Raw genomic sequence first — 10,617 nt, 5'->3', positions numbered from 1 at the left:
AAAGAAGTTTATTACGAGTGTTCCAATTACTGTTTGAATGTAAAACGTGTTAGTTCAACGAATAACGAAAACAGTGAAAGTGCAACTTACCTCGTGAACAATCAATCACCATACAAGGAAGTGTACATGCATGGATTTCGCAGATTAACAAAAAGAAATAAAATAGCTGATAAATATAGAAAGTGGTTAGAAAATAATTAAGATAGATTAATTGAGAGTTAGTAATAAATATAACCGGAGTAAAAGGATATTTTATTGTGTATTAATCTACGTAGTATTGTTATATTATTATATCTAACATGTAGAAGTGGATTTTGTACGCATATATGTATATAGTTACAATCCAAGTAGTATTCATAATATTTATTTTCACTGATAACAAGTACGTAAAACCTAAAATAAAACAAAGGTTTTAACAATAAAAAAAAAACAAAAAAAAGGGGGAAGAAGAAAAAAAAAGAAGAAAAAAAAAAGGAAAGAAAAAAAATATAATATATATAAATATAAAATTTTCTTTTTCTATAAAAGGTTATTCCTATTTCTGATAAACTCGAGAAACGAAAACATTATACCATGATACACTGACACAAAGATACACCACACAGAAGAAACTAATAGAGAACGCTTTAAGCTTGGCAAACTTACCGCCCGACGAATTTGCATACACCATAACCAAAACCCAGGACACATGGCTTTGATTGTTATTTAATAAGGTTTTGGGTTTATAAAATAACGATTCACTTAGATTCGTTTTCTCCAATATATTTCAGTCTTATAACACGTCTTACCACACAGGAATCTCCAAGTCAATAGAACAACGTGGTCGACTTCTAAGACAAAAGAGCGTCGTTAGAAGTCGTACCAACTTAGCTTCTAGTAAGCAGCGATCATACCAACTTAACATTTCTCAACACTCCCCTTTGATCGCTAGTTTCTACAAGCCCCATAGCTTTGGTAAATTGCTGGGTCTTAATCCTAGTTAGGCCTTTGGTGAGAATGTCAGCCACATTCTCAGGACTAGGTACATAAGTATAATCTAGTATCCCCCTCGATACGCAGTTCTTAACGTAAAAGTAGCGCACTTGGACGTGCTTAGAACTCTCAGCAACTATTTCGTCCTTTGACCATGAAATAGCTCCGATATTATCGCAGAATATCTTGCAGGGGCGATGGCAATATGACAGTTGACCCAATTCCTTTAACAGTAAAGAAATCCACACTGTTTCCCTTGCTGCTTCCTGCATTGCCACAAATTCCGCTTCGCACGTCGATTGAGCTATAATCGGTTGTTTTTTGGATAGCCAGGATATCGCACCACCAGCGAGTATGAACATATACCCGCTCCTGGATTTCCTGTCTACCGTACAACCCGCAAAATCCGAGTCGCAAAACACCTTCAGAGGTTGCCCGGTCCTTTGGTATACTAACTTCAAGTCTTTGGTCTTTAGTAAATATCTGAATACCCGCTTCGCTGCTTTCCAATCGGATACAGTCGGATTCGCGCATCTTTGGCTTAGTTTCCCTATTGCACACGCAACATCAGGACGACTTACAGTAGCTACATACATTATGTGCCCCACAGCTTGTTCATATAATTTACTGTCGAGAGGCTCATCACGTTCAATATCAAAACCAGCCTCGCATTCTCTAGCTAGCGGTGTCGACACTCCCACCACCCCAACCTCACGAGTAATGTCAAACAGATCCAGCATTTGACCTATCTGTACAGATTGATCGAATACTACAGTGGTGCTGTTTGGCTTACTCAGGTGGATGGACAGAAATTGAGTGTCTACGCCTAGCATTCTAACATCTAATTTGTCCTTAATCCTAGTTTTGAATATCTCAATCCACTCATTCGTCCCAAACACGAGGATGTCGTCCACATACACAGCTACAATAAATTTTTTAGACGCATATATATATATATAAATATATTTCAATCAATCAATTTGGACAGTTACATATAAGTATAAACATATATGCCGAACATGTAATAACCTAGTAAATATTAGAGACAGTGCTTCCAATACTATGCAATAAATACAATATTATCAATTTATGAAATAAAAGTATACATGAAGTCAAAAACTAATAGTTTAACGAATACATAAAACATACAATATTGTATTATTAAAGAAATGAAGGTTACATTGTCAGAAATATATATATGTGTGCGAATTCTATCAAATCGATAATCTAAGGTACATACTTAAAACTAGCCTACATTCCGGTAAAGGATAAATAAATAATTGACATTTCATTTCGTATGAATACTACACTGCCAAGAGAAATATGCATATGAATACGTATATATATATATATATATATATATATATATATATATATATATATATATATAATGTTTTGTAATTCTTCGATTGCGTTATTTATTGTTTTGAGTAGTTTATTTTATAGAGTATTCGATAATATAAAACATACGCGCACACATATATATATATATATATATATATATATATATATATATATATATATATATATATATATATATATATATATATATATATATATATATATATATATATATATATATATATATATTCCTGGCGTTTCAATTATTTTCCCCTTTTGTAGTTATTCTTATTTCCTGGTTTATTTTGAATTGTGTGTATATGTATTTTGTTTATTGGTTGGATCCGTTAATCGCCCTCGTTTTGTTAATCCTTCCTTTCGTTTCGTAGTGCCGTGTGTTCGTTTGTGCATTCAAATCCTTATTCGCGTGTTTTGTATAGAATGGTTTTCTTGTTCTTGTTACGGCGTGTGCGGAGCGCGGGACGTGACACCCCCGCCCTTGAAGTTCAAATTTCCAAAGGAAATTTGACTGATGGTATCTCTGAGTTCGCTCAAGGCGGACGTAGATGTCGTTGGTAGTTGAGTGACTACCGGTGTTATCGATATCCCTTGAGGTTGTGCTGTTTGATCATCGATATTTCGTCTTCTTTTGAGGTATCGTAGCGGGTGGGTGACTGAGCCGCATATTGCTCCTAATAGGGCGATTCCACATTCGTAAGTTTCACGTAACTGGTATCCGTGTGCGGCTATATCTATTATTGTTTTGATTAGTTTAAATATTGCGAGTATTCCAAATATTGCTGCACTGACAGTTCCAAATTCCATAAAACCAGTCCATAAGCTTGATACGGTATTTTTCGCTATTGTCGTTAATGTGTTTTGTCCATCATTCCCAGGATGTTTACTGTTCCAGGGACGATTGTTTTTCCTGTTGCTCCTCTCGCCAATGCGTTCGAGACTGCAGATTTTCTGCCGGGAACATGACGTGGCTTCCGCTCGTGGCCAACGACGATGGTGCTGAATATCGCCACGTTTGGCGCACGTCCGGGTGGAGTTCCTGTGGTGCGATTCCTTTGCCAAACGGGTAGTTCCGAGTAGCATTTTGTTGTATGTCGTACCTTTACTTGTACCGGAATGCATTTGACTATATGGATCGCTTCTCCTGCGATCAGAGCCATGTGTCCTGGGTTTTGGTTATGGTGTATGCAAATTCGTCGGGCGGTAAGTTTGCCAAGCTTAAAGCGTTCTCTGTTAGTTTCTTCTGTGTGGTGTATCTTTGTGTCAGTGTATCATGGTATAATGTTTTCATTTCTCGAGTTTATCAGAAATAGTAATAACCTTTTATAGAAAAAGAAAATTTTATATTTATATATATTTGTTAAGGAAATTCGAGGATTTGGGAATACAAATTATTGCCTATATTTCCCACACAACAGTTATACATCTATATTACTCTCTGAAGAACGTCTTGCACGCACGCTGGTCGCCAACCGACTATCCTAGATTCTGCTAACATCTGGCAACAGTCTTTTGTCTCCACTAAGCCTTGACGCCCTCTGGCCCTTACACACACACTCTCATGTACAGTGTAAATGTATCACTTCCCTAACAATATTATATTTTTTTTCTTTCCTTTTTTTTCTTCTTTATTTTTCTTCTTCCCCTTTTTCTTTCTTTTTTTTTTGTTTTTTTTTATTGTTAAAACCTTTGATTTATTTTAGGTTTTACGTACTTGTTATCAGTGAAAATAAATATTATGAATACTACTTGGCTTGTAATTATATACATGTCGGAGATGAAAGGAAAGCCGAAGCCTTTCCTTGGAAATTTTGGGAACATCCTCTAGTACCTTAGCCTAGATTTTATTATAGTTGTAATTGCTTAAGATTTGTAATAAGCGAGATTGGGTTCGAGGTGACAATCGGTCGCTGAACGTAGCCACGGTCACGGGATGGATGTTTTATCTAACGGAGGTCTGGAGTGGTTGTATGTGTTTTCCGAGAAATGTGGTTGTGGCGGCATGCGGCCTCGAGAGCGGGCCTAGCCACGTGTGATGTTGCCTCGGAGGTGCCGATGCAATGGGACATACATTGTATTAGTAATCAAAACTCCAGGCAGAAACTGCCTAGCAACGGCGTTTGGAACTTTCTCGATGCTTCCAACGAGTGTGCCTAGCAACGGCGTTTGGAACCTTCTCGATGCTTCCAAACGGGTATAGAAAACAAAATGCAATCGTACAGGGAGAAAAATCACCACGAGGCTGGCATTCTTGCGATTGCCTTGGAGAGTGATACATCGAGCATTTTCGACGATCGCATTTGCGTCTAAGTTAGTTTCGCTTAGTAAGGAGTTATCCCGGTGACCGTGGATTCGTTTGAACTCAAACATTGCTAATAGTATTATTTAATTTAATTATTCGTAGATCGTATTATTCATTAGGCTTAGTGTTTGTTAGACTGATTATTAGTTGTACTTATTATTTGTTAAGCTTAGTGATAGACCTGTATATACGTGTAAATAAAATCTCGGCTTTGTGAAACGATGGCTAGTCCACACGAAGAGTCGTCGCGCGCCCAAAATTCGAATCGTGATCCGACATACATATATGCGTACGTATTGGTAAGTAGTATAAATGAGATTTGTTTTATTGTTATAAATATATAAGTATATATCATCAATAGGAATAAATATCACAAATGTACCTTGTCTTCGAGTATATATATATATATATATATATATATATATATATATAGTGGTGAACATAAGTGAAAATTATATGCATAGTTATAAATATTGTTTGTTTACAGGTGGATAGCATCAGTATTTGGTTTCGTACAAATACTTTACAGTTCCACTGTGTGAATTGCTATTCATGTTGTTCCATCCGTCGTTCAGAAAATGGTTGATGAGTTCGCCATCAGTTCTGTACACACATATAAAAATAGTTAATGTATATATGTAGTATCGTGAGTGAGAGGCCTGGGAGTTGGCGGGTGATCCGCGTGGAATGTCGCGAGAGCCGAGGCGTTTGTTTTTGATCGCGTAGTTTTGGAAAGAGGAGACCTACGTGATCTTGGCCACGAGCGGTTGCCAAGGGACGGGAGAAAAGGAATCAACAAACAGAGTTTGCGAGTGGCGTTGCCGAGAGAGTGTTGATTGCATTTTGTGAAAGTCGAGTCGTTATCTAATTATTTAGTTGTGCTGTTTTCTGTACGTTTGGTGTGAATAGTTCAGGTTGAACAACAATCGTCTTTTTCTGTCCGATTAACATCTGTATCATCCATTCCTTGTAAATATATTATATCACGATATTACATATATATATTATTTATTTTTTTTTATATATATAATTTTCGTTTGGATCTGTTCCTTTGTACGAATACTGTATCCCTGTATATAATATAATATATATAATATGTTATAATTATGTTAGTTGTTATTTATTATATATATTTTCCTTAACTCTCTCCCCCTTTTCCTTGTTTTTTTTTTTTTTTTTTTTTATTAGTACCTAACATTCCTATTATGATGCTGTATTGTATTGCATTGGCTGTTATTTGTATGTGCGCGCGACAAATTTTTCAACATGGTCGCTCGCGTGTCTCTTTGGTATGGCGTTGGTTTAATGTCAACAGTAACGTGTTGTTGAAATAACTAATTAATTGTTAATCACTATAATTTTATTCAGTAGTGTTTTGTAATATTGTTTTGTGTTTCATGATATTTTGTGTGTCAATACCGTGTGCTACTTTAATGTGATAGCATGGATTGTATTGTTACCGAATTTCAATAGTCATTGTTTTGATTATACGTGACTTGCATTTATGTAAGTCTCGTTTAATTTAGTTAATGTTTTGTGTATTGTGTTACCAGTTATTTCGTGTAGCATAACTTTATTCCTTCGCACCGAGGTCAGTTATGTCTTGTCGTTAATATTTAGTTAGTCTATCTTGATTAATATATATATTTAACAAATATTTAAGAAACAATGGCGAGTGTAGTGGAATCGTTGGACGAAGAAATGGTTTTGACATTGTCGGAAAAGCTTAAAGCATGGGATGCGAACTTTCGCGATATGAGTGCAAAACTCGCCGAATTACAAAGCGGCTTATTCGAACTTAAAACAAAACAAGAACCTAAAACACCCGTATCGCCGCCGACAACGCAACAAGAGACGGTCCAGCCGAGTGGACATACCCAGCCAATTAAGCTAAAAGATGCGATCGAATCGGTGCCAGTGTTTGACGGATATCGACCATCGGTATTCCACTTTTTAAGAGCTTGTGAGCGCGCGCGAAATATGATTTCCAGATATCAAGAACCTCAATTGGTAAAATTGTTAGTAAATAAGCTCCGTGGACACGCGCTCCTCGCCATCGAAGACACAGAATTAACGAGTCTAAACGATTTCGGAAACAAATTGAAGGATCTATTCGGCCCAAAGAAATCTCTTAACGAATATAAAGGGGAATTAGGAACGATATTTCAACGACCCGGGGAAGACATATTAGATTATATGGATCGCGTTAGAAATCTTAGATTGGCAATAATGGACGGAGAAAGAGGCGACTACGGCATCATATCCCCCGATATCCAAGATACTATAGATTGGGAAACGAAAGAAGCTTTCGTTAAAGGACTTCCGAACGAGGTATATGTGCGAGTAAAAATAGCAGGGTACCATACTTTAGAAGATGCGTATCGTCAAGCCGTCAAAGCAACACACGAATTGAAACAAATAACCGATAGAACGCGACCCCAACGACCGACACCCTCGAACTATTATAGACGCGACAACGCACATCCTTCGAACACTAACAACAATATCAGGAACAACCGCCAAGATCGAAGATCGCTACCTCCATCGCAGAATTTTTTGAATTCTACAAGACAAAATATCACGTGTAACTATTGCAAAAAACCCGGGCATCTAGTGAAAGACTGTTACAAATTTAAAGCCCGAGTAGATGCCGGATTAATCGTACCCTATGCTTCGAGACCATCGGGAAACCAAACACGTCCTTCGGGAGAATGGGGCGAGCCACGAAGGAACGATACGCCGAATCGCCCAAGAGTACAGGCGGCAACCAGGCGACCGGCGCCGACGGCAACAAACAGAACAAGGACAGCCACCCCCGCGAGATCGACTCCACCACCCATAACGAGAGACAGAGCGAACGCAATGCCGACCATAAGATCGAACGAACAACCACTAAATATTGTGGGGGAGTCATCCCACAATCAAACGAGGTCACAGACAGAGAATCCAGAATCTCAAGGCAAAAGGAAAAGAGTGAAGCACAAGCAACCGGCGAAGGAAAATCATCAGGAGTTGAATTCAGATTCGGAAGGCGACCTCTCCGAATTATTTCAATAAAATTTAACGATTCCCCAACGAACCCAACTGCACGAATAGTTTCCCCAGATCTAAAGACTAAGACGAGTTTATTATTAGACTCTGGATCGGAAATCAACATTATCAAGAAACCTGCTTTACTCGATTCAGCCATCATCGACGAAAAGGAATCAATCGAAGTGCGAGGAATTACGGCAACGAGCCTGGTCTCCCTAGGGCAGACGGTAATACAGGTTGCGGGCCATCCGGTTGGTTTTCATCATAGTCGATGATTCATTGCTAATCGATCAAGACGGAATCCTAGGATCCGAATTTTTTGCAGGTTGTAAGGCTCGTTTAGATTACGAGGGAAAACATATCAGATGGGGAAATATTTATATTCCCTTCGATAGTAAAGAAAAAATAATTATACCGAAGCGAAGTTCAATAACGTGTTCAGTTAATATCGCTAATCCAGAGATAAAAGAGGGATTTATTCCAAGAATCGAGCCGAACAAGGGAATCTATTTTGGTAATGCAGTTGTGAGGAATCATAAAGGAAAAGGTTACATAAGAGTAATAAATACTACTTCGAGAGATTACGTATTTACAACACCAACGATGGTAATTAAAGAATTTGAAAATCCCCCCCGCCCCCCACCCCGCTTCCTAGGACAGCGTGCAATACAGTTCTAAGATCGGAGGAAAGTAGATACGATAAAATAAATGAGTTACTACGACTCGAACATTTGAACGAAGAAGAAAAGGAAAATGCTAAAAAATTGATTCGTAATAATCAAGATAGGTTTCATATTCCAGGAGATACATTGGAAGCAACCGAAGTTCTGGAACATAGGATAATTACAACGGATAATATACCCATCAATACTAAACAGTATCGATATCCACCAATACATCGAGAAGAAATAAATCGACAGGTCCAAGAACTACTAGATACGGACGTAGTGGAACCATCAATATCTCCATATAACTCCCCGTTATGGATTGTGCTCAAAAACCCGATTCGCAAGGAAATAAGCGCTGGAGATTAGTCATCGATTATAGAAAATTGAACGATAAAACGATTGGCGATGCCTTCCCACTACCCAACATTACAGAAATATTGGATCAATTAGGAAGTGCAAAATATTTTTCCACGTTTGACTTGGCATCGGGCTTTCACCAGATCCGTATGTCACAGGAAGATGCCCACAAAACTGCATTTTCGACACCATACGGGCATTTTCAATTCAAAAGAATGCCCTTTGGATTAAAAGATGCCCCAGCAACATTTCAAAGTTTGATGAATTCAATATTATCTGGTCTGCAAGGAATAGAACTATTCGTCTATCTGGATGACATAGTGATTTATTCCACGTCTCTCCAAGAACGCGAAATTAAATTTAATAAATTAATGGAAAGACTGAGGAAAGCTAAATTACGATTACAACCTGATAAGTGCGAATTTTTACGACACGAGGTGAATTATTTAGGACATATAATTAGTGAGGATGGCGTGAAACCCGACCCAAAGAAAGTCGAAGCCGTATCAAAATTTCCACGACCAAAGAGGGCGAAAAATATCAAACGATTTCTGGGACTAGCAGGATATTACAGAAGATTTATACCCGATTTCCCCAAGGTCGCGAAACCATTGACACAACTATTAAAGAAAGATACTCCCTTTAAATGGACAGAAAATCAAGAAAACGCATTCAATAATTTAAAGACAGCGTTAGTGACGAAACCCATCCTGCAATATCCAGACTTTTCTAAACCCTTTAACCTTACTACAGACGCATCAGGATATGCAATAAGCGGTGTACTGAGTCAAGGGCCAATCGGAAAGGATTTGCCGATTGCGTATGCCTCAAGGCTATTAAATCCCGCCGAACGAAACTACTCTACCATAGAAAAGGAGTGTCTGGCAATTGTTTACAGCGCAATGCACTTCCGACCGTATCTTTACGGAAGAAAGTTTACCATCGTAACCGATCATAAACCTTTAGCGTGGATGCATTCTATCAAAGATCCTACTTCAAGAATTTGGAAATGGAAATTAAAGTTATCGGACTTCGAATTTGATATTGTATACAAAGAAGGCAGGGCGAACGGAAACGCAGACGCATTATCTAGGAAACCTCCGGAAGTTTGTTTACCAATCAGAAAGAGAGAGGAAGTCTCACCGATTCGCTATCCTGTCTCAAAAAGATTCGAAATAGATACGTCAACCGAAGACTCTCCCATATTCGAAGCTAAACCACACGTCTTGCCTCAATCCAGTGATTCTAAAAATCAAGGAAAGGGTTTTACCCGAAAACATTTTACAATAGAAGAAACCCCCATAAAATATTTAGACCAAGCATTAGCAGAAATCGATGTAAGTACAGATAGAGAAATAACCAATCGAGAAAAAGAAGGCACGGATACAACAAGCGAAAAAGAGACCTCCACTGTAATTCCAGAATTAATTCAACAACGAGAAAAGGACACGAGACCTACGATAATTGCGGAACTAAGAATTTCAGAAACCCGAGACTCAATTGCGAGAGTAAATGACCATAAAGTAGTATTTATAGATATACATGGCAATCCGATAGATAAAGGAGCCTTAGAAATGAAGGAAACGGGAAAGTTACCTCGTTATGAAGATTTAATGTTAGAAAAAGCAAGATTGAATTACGATTCTGGAAAATACATTGTATTCCTACCGATAAAGGAAAATAGAAATATTCCAATAACACCAGAAAATTTATTAAACTCGCTAAGATCTCTATTAGACGCAGTAAATGAGAAACAATACCCTGGCGATATACAATCAGAAAATTAAAGGAAATATTTATGGAAAAAACCTTAACCATCACCATTTGCACTGGGGAAGTAATTACCCCATCTGTGGAAGCGCGGAACAACATAATACGAGAAAAACATGAATCAAGCGTAGCAGGACACAAAGGAATAACAAAAAC

General features: G+C 37.8%; 1 long non-coding RNA gene across 1 annotated transcript in view; it reads right to left on the bottom strand.

Annotated features, from left to right (window-relative positions):
• Nucleotides 1–316: 316 nt before the first annotated feature.
• The window catches only part of LOC126876632 (uncharacterized), a 42,824-nt gene continuing 32,523 nt past the window's right edge, over nucleotides 317–10,617 (bottom strand). The window contains exon 3 of the long non-coding RNA XR_007694390.1: nucleotides 317–393. This is a non-coding gene — a long non-coding RNA (uncharacterized LOC126876632). The remainder of the gene's footprint in view (nucleotides 394–10,617) is intronic.

This window comes from Bombus huntii, unplaced genomic scaffold, assembly GCF_024542735.1.
Source record: "Bombus huntii isolate Logan2020A unplaced genomic scaffold, iyBomHunt1.1 ctg00000087.1, whole genome shotgun sequence".
Lineage (NCBI taxonomy): Eukaryota > Metazoa > Arthropoda > Insecta > Hymenoptera > Apidae > Bombus > Bombus huntii.
The sequence above is the reverse complement of the archived record's forward strand: the minus strand, read 5'-3'. Positions and strand labels throughout refer to the sequence as shown.